This window comes from Protopterus annectens, chromosome 1.part0 (assembly GCF_019279795.1).
Source record: "Protopterus annectens isolate FY-2018-M chromosome 1.part0, PAN1.0, whole genome shotgun sequence".
Classification (NCBI taxonomy): domain Eukaryota; kingdom Metazoa; phylum Chordata; order Ceratodontiformes; family Protopteridae; genus Protopterus; species Protopterus annectens.
Window position 1 is genome coordinate 514,070,212 of NC_056725.1, and position 21,088 is coordinate 514,091,299.

General features: G+C 41.9%; 1 protein-coding gene across 3 annotated transcripts in view; it reads right to left on the reverse strand.

Moving 5' to 3' along the window:
- Positions 1-21,088, reverse strand: part of TJAP1 (tight junction associated protein 1) — a 1,031,177-nt gene that overhangs the window by 947,326 nt on the left and 62,763 nt on the right. For all 3 annotated transcript variants that reach the window (XM_044061070.1, XM_044061061.1, XM_044061052.1), the window contains exon 2: positions 8,493-8,614. The gene's annotated coding sequence lies outside the window, so the exon portion shown is untranslated. The remainder of the gene's footprint in view (positions 1-8,492; positions 8,615-21,088) is intronic.

The window sequence follows — 21,088 nt, forward strand, 5'->3', positions numbered from 1 at the left end:
GCCACACACTGCTCCCAGTTTACCCCTAAAATAGACGTCCAGTGGGACTACCTTGTTAACAACTGGGTATTGCCTACACACTTTCTTGACTTACTGAAAGCATTTGATACAGTCAACCATAATAAGTTATTACATAAACTATCCTCTTTAGGCTGACTAATACCTCTCTACACTGATTTGACAGTTAGCTCTCAGACAGATAGCAAGCCATAAAATGGCAAAATAACTACTCACCATACCTACCCACACTGGTAGTCAAGGATCTGTATTAGGCCACCACTTGTTCAACCTATTTCCTATACACTGCCTCCCGGCATATGACAATCACAATACACAGATGATTCCACACACATTTGTACATAAAAAGCCTGAATAAACTACAATAAAATACCCATCATTCAGTCTCCTCCACAAAAAAACTGGCTTACCAACTCTCACCTTCTGCTCAACCCCAAGAAAACTAAACTAATGCTTTCCACACCATAACAATAAACTGCATAAAAATGTATCTTCACCATTACCCTCAGCAAATGCAAAAAAAAGGAATTAGTTTCTCATACTAAGCTACCCTGAGTCACAGTAGATATCCAGTTTTAATTTGGACACCATATCATACAAGTGATAAAGACAACAACAAAATTTGGGCAGCCTGAAAAGAGCAAAAACATTCCTCACCTACAATACCAGAAGTAGCACTGCCTCAACCTATCTCCTACCAGCTCTACTATACACTTATCTTATTCTGACAAATCCATCTTCCTCAGTATTTCTGACACTGCGACAATACTATAATAAAATAGACAAATTTACCTCTAACCTACCAAAGAGTACCAGTGCCTGGCTCTGAAACAATTAAATGGTCTTGAACCTTCTCATGCGCACTCATACTCCTTATAATCCATTAACTGCTCCACAAACCAGAAGATATCCATCTTTTAAGTCTAATATACTCCTATTCCATCAGCAGACCCTTGCATTATGGTGATAAAATCTTTACTTACTATAACTAAATCCAATAATTTAGCATGAGATTCATTCTATTCCAACTGAATCTCAAGGAAATGGAGCTCCACTCCTCCTTGCTTAAGGTAAAATAAGAACTTAACCTTTCAAATTTGAGCTGAAGCAACACCTTCCACACCTATAGCTCTACTGCTGCACCACACCCCTGGCTAAGCACCAATCCACCTAAACCCAATTCTCTTCCCCCACTACAAAATCTTCTCATCTAACTAACCGACATGTACACTCTATTTCTCTTAACCAAGCTACCTCAATGCAGTACTTAAACTCTACTGTATTAACATCTTAAAATTACTCTCCTCTTTATTAACCACTCAGTTACCTGTTGTAACTTTCCACATAGCTGAAAACCCTAACCACAACTAGTTTACTTTTCTGATGTTATTCTGTTCCAGGAACCTCAAATTATTCTAATCGGAAGATGCACAACTAATCTACCAGCTGCCTATGACAAAGTATTACATGAGAACAAACTTGCGTACATCAGACTGCATTTGCTTCTTTGCACATTAAGTTATTCTACCCTACTTTTGTACTCACTTGTGTACCACTGTTATTATGCATCTTACTTGTATTCCTACTCCACTTCCCCTCGTCATTGCACTGTATTACCTACTGTGCTTTAACACCTTTATAAAAATAACACTTGAGACACGGGCACACGTACATTAAAAGAAATCAAACCATATAAACATTTTCCATTTACACACATGCACAACATCACTTAACTGTCTTTCAGTTCCAACATTACATAAATCACTAATTCCTGTGTTCCCTTAAACCTCACTCGTTTTCCTCCTCCAGAACATCATTCTGCAAGCACTGCTCCCACAAATATCATTTCTATGTAACTTACGCATTTTCCTTTTCCAAAGATCTCTTCCAGTCCTTTCACCTCTTTTACAATATGCATAACTTCTAATACAACTTTTTTATATTTTGATTTCCATTTTCTAGTAATTGCATTTGGCAGCCAACAGAATTAAACTTAATAAGGCCTTACTACTATGTCTAAGCAATTCAGATAGTCCCACCAGGGGCTCCAATATCCTAGACCTGGTCATTACCAACATGGCAAATCAATGCTCCATACCTATGGTCACCCCCTCGTTAGTCAGGTCTGACCATAAGCTAATCACCCTTAACATCCACATCCCACCCCCACCCCCCAGTAAAGAAACCACCATAAAAAACTTCTCCAAAGCCAACTTCATGCTACTCAAGTCAGAAGTGACAAACTTCACGACACCCATGCAGACGGGAACTGAAAGTTCAACTGCTGAATCCTACACTAAGGCACTGTACGAGTACATCCACTCATGCATGAATCGTGCCATCCCAAATAGAACCAAAATGCTCTCATCCAAAAAAGGAAGCCAATCTGGTGGTCCCCTGCCATAAACAAACTTTACAACAAAAGGAAGAAACTTTTGCAGAAAAGAGGAAAATCCCAGGATGCAAAAACTCCCTTACTAGCCTCAGTAAGAAACTGAGATGCCTCATAAAATCCTCCAAAGCTAGTTATGAAAATAAAATTGCCAAAGATTCCAAAGACAACCACAAAGCATTCTATAACTATGTCAAGAATCTAAATGGCAATGCTCAGATCTGCTCTGAGCTAAAACAGAATGGCAATAAATATACTGATCCAAAGGATATTGCCAATATCCTGGCAGATCGATTCAGTGCCAACTTCACCCCCCTCTCACCCCCTAAATGGCCCATCTCAATACCGGAAGATTGCCAAATTCCAGTAATAACGGCCACACAGGTACAAAACGCACTCTCTAAAGCCAAGAATACAGCATCCATGGGACCAGATGACATCCCGGCTGTGTACTACATGAACTACAATATGAACTGGCACCTCACCTAAGTGTCATGTTTAATCATAGCCTCACCTCAGGTTTTGTGCCCACTGAGTGGCGCAGAGCTACAGTTATCCCAATCCACAAGGGGGGATCCACCTTGGATCCCGGAAACTACCGTCCCATCAGTCTGACAAGCCTCATCTGCAAGGCCATGGAGCGTATTATCATGGAACTTATAAACAAAGACATTGGCAACCTTCAAACACTGGACCCCACCCAGTTTGGGTTTGTGAAGGGCCGATCTTGTCTCCTGAACCCGACTGACTTCTTTGAATCAGTCTCCAGAGCCATGGACAAGGGTAAGGTGGTCCACACAGCCTATCTAGACCTTGCCAAGGCCTTTGACACCATCCCCCACTCTGGAATCATAGATAAACTTACTAAGTTGGGTATTAATCCCTATGTCACCCAATGGGTTGCTAAATGGCTTATGGATAGAACCCACACTGTAAAAGTAGCCGACTCCAAATCCAGCTCCAGACAAGTGACAAGTGGAGTACCTCATGGTTCAGTCCTGGGGCCGCTCTTGTTTGGCATCTACTTCTCTGAAGTACAGGTCAACACTAAGGGACTCTGGCTAACAAAGTTTGCAGATGACTGCTAACTGGGAGCCATTATTGAATCCCCAAATGATGTGGATACTCTACAAAAGGGCCTTACAGAAACAGATGCTTGGTGCCAGAGCCATGGGCTCAAGCTCAATGCCAAGAAATTTATTGTTATCCCCTTTGGGAAAAAACATGTATCCATGAATTACCATATAGGTGGCAGTACACTAAACACAGAAAGTGTGATGAGACTTAGGGACACAGGTGGACAGTGGTCTCACCTTCGATAACCACATCGCCACAACAGTCAGGAAATCCTTCTATGTGGCACACCTCATCACGAAGGGCTTTTCATCCAGAAAAAGGAGGTCATTGTCCCACTGTACTCATCCCTCATTAGACCCATTATAGAATACAACGCCTCATTTGGTATGTACCTCTCAAGACATCTGCAACAACTGGAAAGGCCTCAGAAATACCTCACTAAAAGAATCACAGGCCTAAAGCAGATGCCCTACGCTGACCGCCTTAAAAAACTCCAGCTATACTCTGTCGCATATCGTCTACACAGAGGCGATCTCTGCTTAACATACAAGGCCATGTCAAACCCAGAGCTGTTGGACATGCTACACTTAAAGAAATCCCAATCCCTCAGAGCTACACGCTCCAGGGATCTAAACCTTGTCATCACAATAAACAAAACATGCTGGAGGGATAGGTTCCTGACCAGAGACTCCCCAGACTCTGGAATAGATTGCCCATACATGTCAAGCAGAGTGCCTCTTTGGACCTCTTCAAGAGGAACCTTGATGTTTGGATGGGAGAAAGGAAATTCACCCCAGGGATCACGTCAGTCGCCCTGCTAGACAGGGGTCCAGGAAAGTAAATAATGTGGGAAGAAATAGCTAGGGAATTGTTATGGCTAGGCTTGTATAGGCCCTAGGGCTGATAGCCTAGTACCAACCTATGAACCTAAGATCCTGCACTACAGCTCAAAAGAATCATTTGCCTAGTTACGGTCATTTGCTCCTCCAATAATTCTGAGAGAGCACTCTGTAGGCATTTTTTTTTAATCTGCCAATTCAGTACACTTACAAAAACTTGTTCCCCATTTACCTCCTTCCATCATACCTCCAACATTTGCTATCTACCAGTGGAAAAATTCTTTGAAGTCTGTTTGGGGTATAAATATACTTGTGCAAATACTTCCAACCATATGTTTCCCCATTGTTCTCTTGAAAACGTCTCCCTTCCCTATCTTTTCTAACCTCCTTTAAATTGATTACAGTTATCATACAATATTTTATAAGCTCTAACAAGTGTCTCCTTTTTAACAGCAGCTTCCATTCTAGACTCAACTAAAAAAAATCTAATCAGAGCAGGCCTTTTGCTTTGCCGATACTCTGATATCAGTCCCTGATGGGGAAGGCAGTCTTTAACCTGCAGTCCAAACTTCTTTGCCTCATCCCACTCTGCTGCCTTATCCTTTCTCATTATTTGTCCCAATACCTTAGTTCCTTTGCCAGTTTTATCCAGCAGACTCTACCCCCCCACTTGCCTATTTTCTGTACTCCTACTGGCAGTCAACCCTACTGGCAAAATATTTTTTCACCATTAACATGTTGGCTTAGTTCCCTCACAGCAAGAGGTTCTCCCGTTCGATTCTTGGAGTGGCTTGGAAGTGCCTTGTGTGGAGTCTGCATATGTTCTCCCTGCGGCTGGGTAGCGTTTGAAAGACATGCATGCATAAATGGGCGTGCCTTCGTTGAAGGTTGGGCGTTGAGCTGGCACCTTGGCATTTCGTAAAAAAATCTACTACCAATCATTAGTGGACCGGATTTCCGCTGTGGCGACCACTTACCGGGAAAAAGCCAAAAAGACAAAACATCAAAATCAGAGGAGGAGAAAAGCATGATCTGCATATAAAAGTAAATGGACTGAAAACATTTCACTGCTTGTATCTTACTATCCATATCTGTAAATAAGAGCTTCCAGTTCCTTAGCTTTTGTATCCTCTTTCCCACACATCTTTAGTTGCCATAACAGAAGCCTTTTTTAATCCCAACTACTAAATACTTGATCTTATTATGTTCCCATACATATGGGTATTGCTGAACAAAGTCATGAGGATACATGACTTATAGCTATAACCTTTGTTTTATCTTTATTCATTTGACATCATGAAGAGACTTAAACTGTTTCAAAATGCACCACAAATCCAGAAATGGACATATCAGAGTTATCAGTTACAAGATATCTGCAAACAAAGCCAACTTTTCTTGATTACCAAACCAAATGTATCCTTCAAATTTCTGAGTCAATTATTTTCTTTGCCAATGGCTCTAATATAAAGCAAATAAAGGGGAAGGAGGACACCCCTGCCTGGTTCCTCTGTTCAAATACAACTTATCAGAAAGTTACCCTCCCACCTTAATTTTTGCCTCTGATCTTACAATAATAAGGTTAATTAGGAAGATATATGAATCAGGGAATTCAGGTGATTCTATTGCCCTACGCAAAATCCCTGCTTACTTTGTTAAATGCTTTCCCTGCAACAAAACCCACCACCAAAACTGGTAATTTCATATATTCTACTTCCATTTGGATCATCAACTGTTCTATTAAATGTTGTGAAAAGACTGGCTCCTCTCCATAATACCATAATGATCCACATCAATTAATTCTGACACCACCTTTTGCCATTCTATCAGCTAGTAGAGACAAATACTTTATAAATCATGGCTGAAAATTAGAGAGAGTCTACATTAGGCTGGGTCTGGTGGAGCTTTATCCTCTTTGGGCAGTACAGCCACTGCAGCTTTCTTCCAATATGCTGGCAATTTCCCTCCTTTTAATAATACTAAAACAAAACCTTCCACATCTTTATCATTTTCTTCCCTCTTAACTCCGACTTCAACAGGAATACAATCTGTTCCTGGAGACTTCCATGCAGACTGCTTAATCACTATTTTCATTTCATCTCTATCATTTGTTGAGCCTCATCTTCATCTTGGCATAATTAAGTCTTCCATAAATATGCCCATTTGTATACCATTTCCACATTCCTCTGCTTTATACAAAACTTTCATAACATTTTCAAAATCTGTTTAATATCTCTACTAGATCTCTTATTTTTCTTGTCATAAGCCCCCTAGTTCTGGCAAAAAACTCTTGACTTTCTGTTGCCTAAGTCACTGTGTTAAATGTTTTTGTACTCTGAAGTTATCAAAAAATATCTGATAAAGAGCAATCTTTCTAAACTCATGCATATTATCCAAAAACTCCCATATTTTCTGTTTAGCATTCTAAAACCGTTTCTCTTCTTATTATAGAAGATTCTCCTTATTCTAAAAAGCTTTAACCTTTGTCAGCATCTCTAAATAATTCTCATTACTTATTAACCATCTCCCTCTCTCACGTATTAAACTTCAGTTTCAATTTACCCCACTCACTAGCCCTGTGACATGATTACTGTAACAGCCAAAATAATCACCCCACTGCCGTCCTCAGATTTTTTTTTTATTTTAAAACCAGTTGCACATCGATTTTAAAATAAAAACTAGGTTAAGAACAAGATAACTTGGTAAGTGCAGTAGCAGGATACAACTTTGGTGCAAAATTACCTCAGGTGCTAACAGTTAAGGGGTTAAGGCCATCAAGTTCCTTCTATATCAACTTCATAAAGTTCGATGCAACAGCAAAGCTGACCAACAGAATCACTACATCCCTGGATTTTCTTGCTACATACTGCTTACACATTACAAAACGATATAGTTTATAAACAAATATGACTCCCAGTAAAGTTATTTCTGTTTAACGATATTCACTGTACAAAAAAAGGACACAATTCCACATACACACACATATATATATATATATATATATATCTATATATACATATATATATATATATATATATATATATATATATATATCTATACATACATATATATATATATATATATATATATATATATATATATATATATATATATATATAGATATATATATATATATATATATATATATATATATATATATATACATACATACATATACACACACACACTCAAAAGGCACCAGTTTTCACTTCCCACATCAATTTATAATTACTTACTTACTAAAAGTAGTTAAAAAAAAGTAACTTCCAAAGGTTTTGTATTTCTTAAACTTTATTCAAAACTTCTTATGCATGCTGTACTGATAAAACATTAAAGTGCTAACAATTCAAGCCATTAACTGATAGAGATTTGTTTGAAAAAATGGGGGTTAGGAAAACCATATCAAGACAAGGTTCATTTAAAGTTGTAACCTGAAGGGTGGGACACAAGATGAGAACTATGAACCAGATATGCAATTTTCAATTTTAGCAAAGTTACCAAAGAATATTACTAACAGAGTGCAATATGAGAAAACAAAAGCAACAAACTACACATTTCATTTGCACTGTACTACACACAGTGCAGAATAAGGAACAAATTATATTCAAGCAAAGGATATATATGAAAGCAATCCAAATTAAGAAGTATCCAGCAATATTATGGATTTTTAACAGCTGAATCAAAGCACATTAGTGCTTTAAAGAAGCATCAATTACTATCCTCATTCATAACCAAAATGTCATCTCCGACCTGAGGAATTAAGTGTAAAAGAGTGAAACTACAGCTGTCTAAATGTGCTTTATACTGCAAACAGTTCACTTCTTGACAATTAACGGAATGCATCTACTTGGCAACATGGTGGTGGCTTGCTCAAAAAAATTATCCTAAAGTTAAAACAATAAAAATTGTAAGGTCCATGCATTCCTAATAAAACTAAACATTCCTGTATCAATTAATTGTGCTCGCAAGCACCCATTTTGCTACATGTAAACTCCAAACGAAAGAGAGCAATAGAAACAACAACACTAAATTATTCAGTACACAGACAGAAATCTACAACTGGGAAAAAAAAAAAAAAAAAACTTACATAGACTGTCTGCTCAACTCCTTCTCAGTACAAATTAACAATTATTTAGAACTTTTCTCCCACTCATTTGCCAATAACTTACATGTTCAACTTCAAATACTGGCTGGTGCTGCTGCAAGTCTTCCTTATGTTATACAACAGTATGAAATTCAAACCCTCCTTTTACATTCTGCATCACCTGTTAGTTGATCTTCAAGCGAGAACCTGAAACGTGAGAAGTGAAAAAGATAAAAGAAACATAAGCAGTGACTCTGGAACACAGACAACACAAGGAAAAAATAAAGGTGCGTCTAGCAACTGATATCCATATTCAAAATGCGTTTATTTAGCACACAGATTTGTTTATATAACACTAGCATACAACAAATTCTGAAGACTTGTTTGTGGATCTGTACACATGCTGTTGCCTCAACATAATTTGTACAGATTAATTTATAATGGATTCCGACTACCCTGCTATGTCATTTGCCACAAACCAGTTAGCACACAACCTACTCCACATCCTATTACACCAATTTCTTCTTCATATAAGCTTTGCCCTTGCTTATTATGTAAAATTGAAGAATGGATGCTTGGGTTTGCCCTGTAAGGTCTGTCTAATTTGTGTTTTACAAGTAAGGTCAGACATTTTTAAGTTTTAATGGAAGGCTGGGTTGTAAACAGAGGGCTTGGGAAAGTAGTCACCATTTTCTTCCACTGCTGCTTCTTCACCGACTGCGGTAGCTTGACTGGAGAAACTAGCTGCAGTGTCTCTGCCCTTTTACCTACATTAGAACATTCGATAGGAAGCAAAGACAATCGAGAGGATTTTCAAGTAGAAACAATGGCAGTACTGCAAAATCTTTTGAATCTGCTAACTTCCTTTCATTCCCCTAATGATAGTCTCACTTTGGGGATCAATTACAATAGAGAGGGTAATCCAAAAAAAAAAAAAAAAAAAACTCGAATGAAGAATGTCAAAATGATTTTGCAGTACTGCCATTTTTTCTACTTGAAAATCCCTTCGATTGTCTTTGCTTCCTATCAGATGTTCAAAACACTGCAGCTAGTTTAGGTAAGGATAATTATCTTCCGAGAGGGTATTAGCCTTGACTTATTTTTGTTGACTGTGTATCCCAGAGAGTTCAACAACATTATTACATAAGCCAGATGTTTCAGAAGAATGTACTTGCTGTCCGCTTGATCAGGCAGTCGTCCAAATAGGGGTATATTTGTATCCCTTGAAGTCTGCAGTAGGTAATTACTGATGCCAGGCATTTTGTGAATACTTTGGGCGCAGCAGATAAGCCAAAGGGCAATGCAGAGAATTGATAATGGGTTGAACCTGCAAGAAAACTGAGGTATCTTCTGCAATTTTGTCTGATTGGGACATGCAGGTATGCCTCCTTGAGGTCCAATGTTACCAGCCAAGACTCCTTGCCCAGCATGGGAAGAAGCTGCTGTAGAGTGAGCATCTTGAATTTTGGTACGAGTAGAAATATGTAGGATGGATAGGTCCAAAATAGGTCTCCAATCTTTTCCCTTCCTTGGTACCAGGAATAGTCTGGAATAAAAACCTTGACCTTGTTCGTGCACAGGTACCTCTTGAATAGCTTTCATGTCTATGAGATCTGTAATTTGCCTTTGTGCCTCTGCCCTTTGATTGTGTGGCAGGTTTGGCATGCCTCTCATTTTTGGAAGGGTGTGAAAATGGAATCTGTAGCCTCTGTTTATAATGTCCAGGATCCATTTGTCTTTTGTGACAATATGCCAATTTTTTGAAAATAATGCCAGTTTTCCTCCTAAGGGGGCTGCCATTTGAGTCTTGCTTGGCATGCAAAGGGGAAAGTCATTGGGCTTGCTTTCTGAATGATTGCGAGTTATCCTCCTCACCACCTCTTTGTGTAGGAGCTTGCCATTGTCTGCCTCTAAACTATCCTTGGGATTGTCCTCTGCCCCTCGGGCGCCTGTATCTACCTCTTTGGGGTCTGTCTGTGGCTGGAAAGGACCAATTTTTGGAAGGCCAATTTCTACTGAAACGTGGGGGTTGTACCTGTAGAAAATCTTTCACAGTTTGCATTGATTTAGCCTTTTCCTCCATTTTCCTTAATACCTCCTCAGCATTAGCACCAAATAATACATCCTTTTGTAGAGGGGCATCTAGTAATTTAGCTTTCACATGATCAGGCAAGGTTTGTTCCTTGAGCCAGGCATGTCTATGTATGACTGATCCTGTAACAGCAGTTCTACATGAGGCCTCTATAACATCAAAACCACATTGTAAGGTATGCTTACCCACTTGTTCTGCACTATGCATCAAATCCTGCAACTCCTTAAAGTCTGGTTGTTCAGGTTGTGACATTTTACTTTTCAATTGTGAAAACAAAAACTATTGGTATTTTAGCATATGGAACTGACAGTTTAAGGCCCTCATGGTTAAGGTAGCCGAGGTATATACCTTTTTTCCCCACCTTTCTAAGGATCTGGAATCTCTCTCGGAAGGTAATGGATTTTTAGCAGTGAAGGCCTTAATTCCCTTGGGGCCCTGTGAGATGGTTTCTGGGTCAGCAGCATGGCTTTTGTATAGAAATTGGTGTGAGTCAGGAACCCTGTAGTACCTGTCAGGCTTGACTGGGGCTGGAGGCAGAGAATCCGGGTTAAGGCAGGCCTCAGAGTAAACATCATCTAGGATGTCCAAGACAGGAGGTATAGCCAGAGGCCTGTGCTGAGGTAGCAAGAGAAATTCCCTAAGCCTTTTCTTGGAATCTGAATAATCTTGGCCTTCCCAGTGGAAGTGTTCCCTTAAGGTATGCAAAGTTTCCCCAAATGAGTAATCCTCTGGGGGGATACAGAAGGAATGGACTCCTCTGCATCAGAGTCTTCAAAAGGGGAGTAAGAATGTTCCTGATCATCAGAGTGCTCTGAAATAATGGAGCCCTGATCAGAGGAGGGGGATTCTTCCTCCACTCTGGGCCTTTTGTCCGTTGGGTTGAGAACCCCTGATAAGAGTAATTAAATCCTCAGCCATTTTAAGCATCTGTTTTTTAGGCATGGGGCCTGGAGATGGGCCCTGCGTAGCTTGTCTTAGAATGCATGGCTGCTTTAGACTTGGTGAAAGCCTTGATGGAAAAAGAAGAGGAAGGTCTGAAGACACCTTGAGTGGAGGTAGACCTGTCCACATTATGAGGTTCAACGCCAAGAGTGGCTTCGGTATCTGTAGTCAGGGTGTGGGCCGAGGAGCCTGCGACCTCGGGCACAGGAGACACCGCCAATGAAGTGTCGTCGGTAGTCAGGGGCTGTGTATGCGCCTCGCTGAGAACCGGACCACGTGTAGTCGGGCTTTGGCGTGGTGTCGGTAGAGGCCGCGGACCTCGTGTGTCGGTCCTTATCTTTGCGGGTTTTTTTTAGACAAAACTGGAGTCGGAGTATCCGACGACATAATATAGTTAAATGTTTTTCCAAAATAATGCTGGGCGAACTCCACCCGACGCTTAATGATACGTTTGTTGAATGTAGCACAAAAGCGACAGACCAAGACGTCGTGGTCTGGGCCTAAACAAGGTATACAGAGGGAATGGAAATCCTTATGCGGTATTTGCTTCCCACATGAAATACAATTAACTTTGTCTGACATCGGTCTGAGGCAAGAAAAGTTTCCCCAACGGGGTACTTAGGTTTCAAAATTTTCGTAATTTCAGGAGCTGGCCGACTGGCACTTGCGAACTGTTTCGGTTTCAGGCACCGCGCGGCAAGAAAGACTGGAGAAAATGGCATTGGCTGGTTCCTTTATACCCCTGTCGCACTGACATCAGGGAAGAAGCGACGACAACCGACGCTGGACCTAGACTTTGGAATTCAGCCGACCGAGGACCCGCCTGATGGCAGGAGAACCCATCTGTTATGAATGCAGCTGTATGCACGATGAACATCTACTCATGTACTAACACCTTAGCGCAACGCTTTCTGGAATTCATAAACTCCAATGCCCTAGATCAACTTATCCACACCACCACCAGGGGCAACAATATCCTAGACCTAGTCATTACCAACATGAGTGACCAGTGTTCCACACCTGAAGTCAACTCCTCGTTGGTCCGATCCGACCATAAGCTAATCACCCTTGATATCCACATCCCACCCCCCATTAAGGAAACCACAGTAAAACATTTCTCCAAAGCCAACTTCATGCTTCTTAAGACAGAAGTAGTGAACTTCATGACACCCATGCAGATGGACAATACAGTTAGAACTGCTGAATCCTACACAAATGCACTCTATAAGCACTTGCATGAGTGCATGGATCGTGCTATCCCAAACAGAACCAAGACGCTATCCTCCAAAAAAAGGAAGCCAATCTGGTGGTCCCCTGCCATAAACACACTGTACAACAGAAGGAAGAAACTGTTGCAAAAGAGAGTAAAATCCCATGAGTGGAGGAGCTCCCTGGTCAGCCTCAGTAAGAAGCTGAGATCCCTTATAAGATCCTCCATAGCTAGCTACGAAAATAAAATCGCCACTAATTCCAAGGAAAACCACAAAGCATTCTATAGCTATGTCAAGAATCTCAATGGCAACACCCAGATCTGCTCTGAGTTACAGCACAAAGGCACGGAATTTACAGAACCAACTGATATTGCCAACATCCTGGATGGCAGATAGGTTAAGTGCTAACTTTACCCCCCCCCTCACCCCCTAAAGGGCCCATATCTATACAGGAAGAATGCAGAGTCCATGTAATCACAACTACGCAGGTGAAAGGTGTAGGTAAAGGTGAAAACCTCTAAAGCCAAAAATACAGCATCCATGGGACCGGACAACATCCCAGGCTGCATTTTACACGAACTTCAGAATGAACTGGCTCCCCACTTAAGCACCATGTTCAATAATAGCCTCGCATCAGGCTTTGTGCCCACTGAATGGCGCACAGCAACAGTTATCCCACTCCACAAAGGGGGAGCCACCACTGATCCCGGGAACTATAGACCTATTAGCCTGACGAGCTTGGTCTGCAAAGCCATGGAACGTATCATCATAGAACTCATAAACAAAGACATTGGTAACCTCCAAACTTTGGATCCCACCCAGTTCGGGTTTGTGAAAGGCAGATCATGCCTCCTGAACCCGATAGACTTCTTTGAGGCAGTCACCAAAGCCGCAGATGAGGGTAAGGTGGTTCACACAGCCTATCTTGACCCGCGAAGGCTTTCGACACCATCCCCCATTCTGGAATTATAGCTAAACTCAAACTAGGCAAAAATCCCTATGTCACAAGATGGGTTGCCAACTGGCTCACTGACAGAACCCACACTGTAACAGTTGCAGACTCCAAATGTGACCTCAAACCAGTGACAAGTGGAGTACCACAGGGTTCCGTCCTGCGACCGCTCCTGCTTGGTATCTACTTCTCTGAAGTACAGACCAACACAGAAGGCCTCTGGCTAATGAACTTCGCAGATGACTGCAAACTAGGAGCCATAGTCAAGTCCCCAAATGATGTGAACGTCCTACAGAAGGGCCTCTCTGAGACAAGTGCCTGGTGTTAGAGCCATGGCCTCAAGCTCAATGCCAAAAAGTGCAGTGTCATCCCCTTTGGTAAAAACTCTGTACCCATGAACTACCACATAAGCAGCAATCTACTTAACACCGAATGCGTGATAAGAGACCTTGGGACCCAAGTGGACAGTAGTCTCTCCTTTGATAGTCACATCGCCACAGTAGTCAGGAAGTCCTTCTACGTGGCACACCTCATCATAAAAGGGTTCTCATCCAGGAAAAAAAAAAGAGGCCATTGTTCCCCTCTACTCTACACTCATTACACCCACTATAGAGTACAACGCCCCTTTTGGAATGCACCTCACAAGGCATCTGCAGCAGCTGGAAAGGCCACAGAAGTACCTCACAAAGAGGATTACTGGACTCAAACAAATGCCCTACACTGACCGCCTCAAAAAACTCCAGCTTTACTCCGTAGCATATCGCCTACTCAGAGGTGATCTCTGCCTAACATAAAGCTATGTCAAACCCAGAGCTGTTGGACATGCTACACCTAAAGAAATCCCAATCCCTCTGAGCTACACGTTCTAGGGACCTAAACCTTGTCACCACAATAAACAGGACATGCTGGAGGGATAGATTCCTATCCCAGAGACTTCCCATACTCTGGAACAGGCTACCCCATCTATGTCAAGCAAAGTTCTTCATTAGCACTCTCTTGAAGAGTGGATGGGAAATAGGAAATACACCCCGGGGATCACTTCTGTGTCTCTGCTCGACAGTGGCACAGAAAAATAACTTTCTTAGGTGGCGTAAGCCAGGGAACCTTGTTGGCTAGGCTTGCGTAGGCCCTTGGGCCGATAGCCTAATACCTACCCATGAACCTTGACGATTGGATGGGAGATAGGAAATTCATCCTGGGGATCACGTCAGTCACCCTGCTAGACAGGGGTCCAGGGAAGTAAATATTGTGGGAAGAAATATCCAGGGAATTGTTATAGCTAGGCTTGTATAGGCCCCTAGGGCCGATAGCCTAGATATATATATATATATATATATATATATATATATATGGGTCTACTTTAGATGCCCGAACGCTCACTTTACCGGCACCAAGTTTACCGACCCGAAATGACCGACAAATCTTTTGTCCGACTAAACATTTGCCCGACGTTTATTTTACCGACATTAACTTAAGTAATCAGCCTTCAGTGTTAAAACACCTTACATAAAGTACTACCACGCATTGAAAGCAACTTTTCATGTTCATAAAAACATTTCATGAAGTAAGCCATACATCCCTGGCCATAATGCTTTCTTAAATAAACAAATTGTATCTCATACTTTTAAGACAGAAAGAAATATATTTGCAATTTTAAGCAAAAAAACAAATGCAGGACAACCTCTAAGTTAGTAGCGAAAACCACAGCAGGAAAACAGGCTGGAACCAACGTATCTTCTGGTTCTATTATCCACAAAAACGTAAAATCACGAAAGAGTAACCCAAGTAGATCAAGCGCTTTCGCCAGGTCTCTCCCGGGCTTTTTCAAGATACTTTAACTAAGCAAACCATATGCTTATATACCCCATGTTTAAATAATTAATTATATAATTACTTTGTTAAAACCTTTTCAAGTGTTTTTATACTTAAAGCTATATTCTCTTCGTACAATTCTTAATAAATATTGTTTGTACAACGTATTTATGTTTCTTAGCTCCCAGCACCTATTATAAGATGCTTTGTTTGTCCGGAATGTTTGTTTGTATGTATGTATTGTTTTTATAAAATTTTTAGCATTTGATTTAAATGATTTAATAATTTAAGTAGTGTTATGTTGTTTTTCTTCTTAAAATAAGGCAGGTGACCTTCTCTCTGAGAGCAACAGGTGTGGGGAATCAAGGAGTAAAGGCCGGCGGGATGAGGCTTCTTTACCAGACTCCTCAGTGGAATGGGTACCAGCTGCTGCCGAGAGCCAATCTTGGAGCTATTAAAATCATCACCGGCTTGTCTTTGTCCTGACCTTTAGAAGCACCTTTTGCGGAAGAAGAGGCAGAGGTGGAAGCATACACACTTGCCAGAAGTACAAGATTTTTTCCAACTGAAAAGAAAAGAGCATCCACTTTCAAGCTGTGTGATGAAACCCCTTGTGCAAAACTTTGGCAGCTGGTGGTTTAGTGGAGAAGTTTAACAGGATCGATATGTCTGGAGTTCCCCAGGACACTGTCCCGCTTTACAGAAATACACAGATCCAGTTTCGCACTCGTGGGGATCCATGATTTGTCTGCTTAACACATCTGCTAAGAGGAGTTCTGTGCTCCTGCAGAAACCTTGCCACCCTGAAGAGTTAAGTTGCAAGCTGAGCGCAGATCCTCCCCATAAAATCATTGCTTGCCTGCACAATGGGTAAAAGAATGTGTTCCCCCCTTGTTTGTTGATGTACTACATGACAGTTGTGTTGTTCGTTAGAATCTCAACACCTGCCCTGGAAGAAGTAACCCTTGAAAGCCATTAATGCAAACTGGACTGCAACATGTCACTCATGTTGATATGTAGATGCTGTAGTCTGGCAGGCCACTCTTGTCTTGTATCCACTTTCCATTTAGATGAGCTCCCAAGCAATGTCTGAGGCATCTGTCGCTAGGAATCTGATTCTCGCCTCTGGCGGTCACAGAGAGTCCCTTTGTTTAGAGTGACATTCCTGAGCCCACCACAAAATTCCTTTTTTGAATGCAAGGTATTATTTGAATGACAGTGTCCAAATCCTGGCAGTGCTTTAAAGGTCCATACATTTTTGAGATACTCATTAGTAGCTTCCTCATATACGGCAGTTTGGCATTGGCGGAAGTACTCCAGAATACTAAGATGCTGAATGAACCCAGAGCTTGAAGGACTGTCCTTGCAGTCACAACTGGCCGGACTGAAGAGATAAGCGTACGGAAGTAGCGAAAGATTAGCACTTTGTTTGTCTAAGGGGTTAAAAATGCCATCTGGGCTGCTGTATTCTGAAGTCTCACACCCACCGAAAGCACATGTCTTGAGGAGGTGCAATAGACTGGACTTTATTTCGATTCACAGAATTACCCTAGGCATCTAGCTTTCACTGCTATGACATATTCCAAATGCTGTAGGAAGGTCTTCTTCCTTTTCCTGAGAGGCTTCAGAATCAGGCAATCGTCCAAGTAAGGATAGATTTAGAATTCCTTTTATCCTGAAGTAAGCTATCACTGGGCCAGGAACCTTTGTGAATACTACGTGCAGTAGATAAGCCAAAAGAGCAATGCAGAGAACTGATAATGAGAATTTCCAGCTCGAAAACGGCATGATACTTCACCTGGCGTAGTCTTACAGGCATGAAGGTAAGCTCCTTGGAGATCTAAAGTTACCATCCAGTGATCTTTGCCCAGCAGAGGTAAAAGCTGTTGTAACGCTCAATATCTCTTGAACTTGGGAATGTCCAGATAAGTGTTGAGGATAGATAAATCCAAAATTGGTCTCCACGTGTTCCCTTCTTTGGTACTAGGAACAGGCGAGAATAAAATCCTAGGCCCCTTTCTGATACAGGGACTGGCTGAATGGCCTCTTATTTGGAGTAACAGAGAAATTTGCTTGTGAGCCTCTTTTCCTTTGTGGAGGAGGAACGCCTGGCATGCCTTTGAAAGGGGGGCAGTGTGGTGAATAAACCTGTAACCATGGTGAATGATATCCAACACCCATCTGTCTTGAGTAATTAAGTCCCAATTTTCTTTGAAAAGAGACAGTCTTCCTCCCAGAAAGGAGCTGCCAGACGAGAATCTACTGGCAGCTGAAAAGGCAAGTCATGAAGTCTGTTTCTGAAAGGACTGACCCTGCCCTCACCAGAAGTCTGAGCAGGTGAACTCCTGTTCTAGGCCTAAAAGAACCTTGAGCTCTGCCCCTACCCGCGTCTAGACCTACCCCTAGACTGAGAATCATAAGCAGGATATGTCCATCCCTTAGCAGGCCAATTTCTACTAAACTTCGGTGGCTGCACCTGCAAAAAATCTTTAACAGTTTGCATAGACTTAGCTTTGTCCTCCATTTTCTTTAAAACTGCTTCCACAGGCTGAACCAAACAACACATCAGACTGTAAAGGAGCATCCAAAATCCTTGTCTTAACATGCTCAGCTAAATTCTGATCCCTCAACCAGGCATGCCTGCAAAGAACAGAACTAGTGGCAGCCACCCTCGAGGAGGCCTGTACAGCATCAAAACCACATTGCAAAGAATGCTTACCCACTTGTTCAGACACATGAACTAAATCTAGCAACTCTTTACACTCAATACCTTCCGCCAAAGCATCCACCTTAGATTTCAATTGCGAAAGGAGATAATTTTGATATTTTAGCATGTGGAACTGACAATTCAACGCCTCATGGCTAAAGTGGAAGAAGTATACACTTTCTTTCCCCATCTATCCAAAGCCCTTGCCTCTTTATCAGATGGAACAGGATTTTTAACAACAGAGGCCTTAACACCTTTAGGTCCCTGAAAAACAGTTTCCGGGTCTGCCCTAGGGCTCTTAAAAGATACTTATGAGCTTCAGGCACCCTATAATACCTATCAGGTTTAACAGGGCAGGAGGCAAAGAATCAGGGTTCAGGAAGCCTCTGCAAAACATCTTCCACCACATTCAACACAGGAGGAATAGCTAAAGGCCTATGCTGGGGTAAAACAAGAATTCCCTAAGCCTTTTCCTGAATCAGAGTAATCTTGGCCTTCCCATTTAAAGTGCTCCTCATGGAATGCAGAGTTTCTGAAAAGAGAAATCCTCAGGAGGAGAAGCCGTAGGAGTGGAATCATCCACATCAGAATCAGAATAAGGGGGATATTCCTGCAAGTCTTCCGCAGAAGACTCAGACGCCTCTGAACACTGTTCAAAACTCTCAAACTCAGGTTCCACCCTAGGCCTCTTATCAGGAGGGGGCATAGAACCTCTAATCATAGTAATCAAATCTTCTGCCATTTTAAGCATATGCTTCTTAGGCACAGAACCTGAAGTACTAGGAGAAGCCCCCATTGTAGCTAAACTTGGCCTACCTCTCAAAGAAGTTTTGGAAACAGAAGGAGAAGCCCTAACTACTTTGGGAAGAGAGGGAAGAACAGTTACCTGAGAAGCCCCCTCAGCATGGCCTACCTCCTGAGAGGGCACATCTTGTAACAGTAAAGTCTCTGCCTGAGACTCCAAAGAAATTCCAGGCAAAACCTCTGGCTCCACTGAGCCTTCCAAAGAACCGACGTCCGGGACTGCCGCTTCATCAACCTTAAGGTTTGCTGTTGTGTCCTTGCGCTTTTGACGAAGCGGCGTCGGAACATCCGACGGCATTTTATAATTACAACGCTTCCCAAACACTAACCTGGCACAGTCTAACCTTCTCTTAATAGTGCGTTTGTTAAATCTAGCACAAGAGCGGCAACCAACAACGTCGTGCTCAGGCCCTAAACAAGGTATACACAAAGTATGGTAATCCCAATCAGGTATCTGTTTCCCACAAGAAATACAGTTATTCACTTTTTCTGACATCCGGTTAAACACTGAGGCAAGAAAAAACGAAAATAATCCCCAACGGGGTACTTAGCCAACTTGGATTCGGTCTGAAACTCTGACTTCAGAACGCCAACCTGCACTCGCAAAATTGCTTCTGCATCGGACCATGCGGCAAAAAAGACTGAGGATATGACGTCGGTCATGCGCATTAGTACCCTGACGTACTGACGTCAGTCCACGCGCCTGACCGACGTCAGCCATATACTTTGGTATTCGGGCCGACTGGACAGCGGACTACCCAATAGTTAGGACTGCAGCAATGTGGAATGAAGAACATCTCTGTACCCATGAACTACCACATAAGCAGCAATCTACTTAACACCGAATGCGTGATAAGAGACCTTGGGACCCAGGTGGACAGTAGTCTCTCCTTTGATAGTCACATCGCCACAGTAGTCAGGAAGTCCTTCTACGTGGCACACCTCATCATAAAAGCTTCTCATCCAGGAAAAAAAAAAAGAGGCCATTGTTCCCCTCTACTCTACACTCATTACACCCACTATAGAGTACAACGCCCCTTTTGGAATGCACCTCACAAGGCATCTGCAGCAGCTGGAAAGGCCACAGAAGTACCTCACAAAGAGGATTACTGGACTCAAACAAATGCCCTACACTGACCGCCTCAAAAAAACTCCAGCTTTACTCCGTAGCATATCGCCTACTCAGAGGTGATCTCTGCCTAACATAAAGCTATGTCAAACCCAGAGCTGTTGGACATGCTACACCTAAAGAAATCCCAATCCCTCTGAGCTACACGTTCTAGGGACCTAAACCTTGTCACCACAATAAACAGGACACGCTGGAGGGATAGATTCCTATCCCAGAGACTTCCCATACTCTGGAACAGGCTACCCCATCTATGTCAAGCAAAGTTCTTCATTAGCACTCTCTTGAAGAGTGGATGGGAAATAGGAAATTCACCCCGGGGATCACTTCTGTGTCTCTGCTCGACAGTGGCACAGAAAAATAACTTTCTTAGGTGGCGTAAGCCAGGGAACCTTGTTGGCTAGGGCTTATGAGGCCCTTGGGCGATAGCCTAATACCTACCTATGAACCTTGACGATTGGATGGGAGATAGGAAATTCATCCTGGGGATCACGTCAGTCACCCTGCTAGACAGGGGTCCAGGGAAGTAAATATTGTGGGAAGAAATAAACAGGGAATTGTTATAGCTAGGCTTGTATAGGCCCCTAGGGCCGATAGCCTAGTAATATATATATATATATATATATATATATATATATATATATATATATATATATATATGGGTCTACTTTAGATGCCCGAACGCTCACTTTACCGACACCAAGTTTACCGACCCGAAATGACCGACAAATCTTTTGTCCGACTAAACATTTGCCCGACGTTTACTTTACCGACATTAACGTAAGTAATCAGCCTTCAGTGTTAAAACACCTTACATAAAGTACTACCACGTTACTGAAAGCAACTTTTCATGTTCATAAAAAACATTTCATGAAGTAAGCCATACATCCCGTCATACGTTTCTTAAATAAACAAATTGTATCTCATACTTTTAAGACAGAAAGAAATATATTTGCAATTTTAGCTGAACGGACGATGCAGTCTTTCACATATGCCTCAATTTCCCAAAAATTAACTATAAATGTTCAAAGTAAC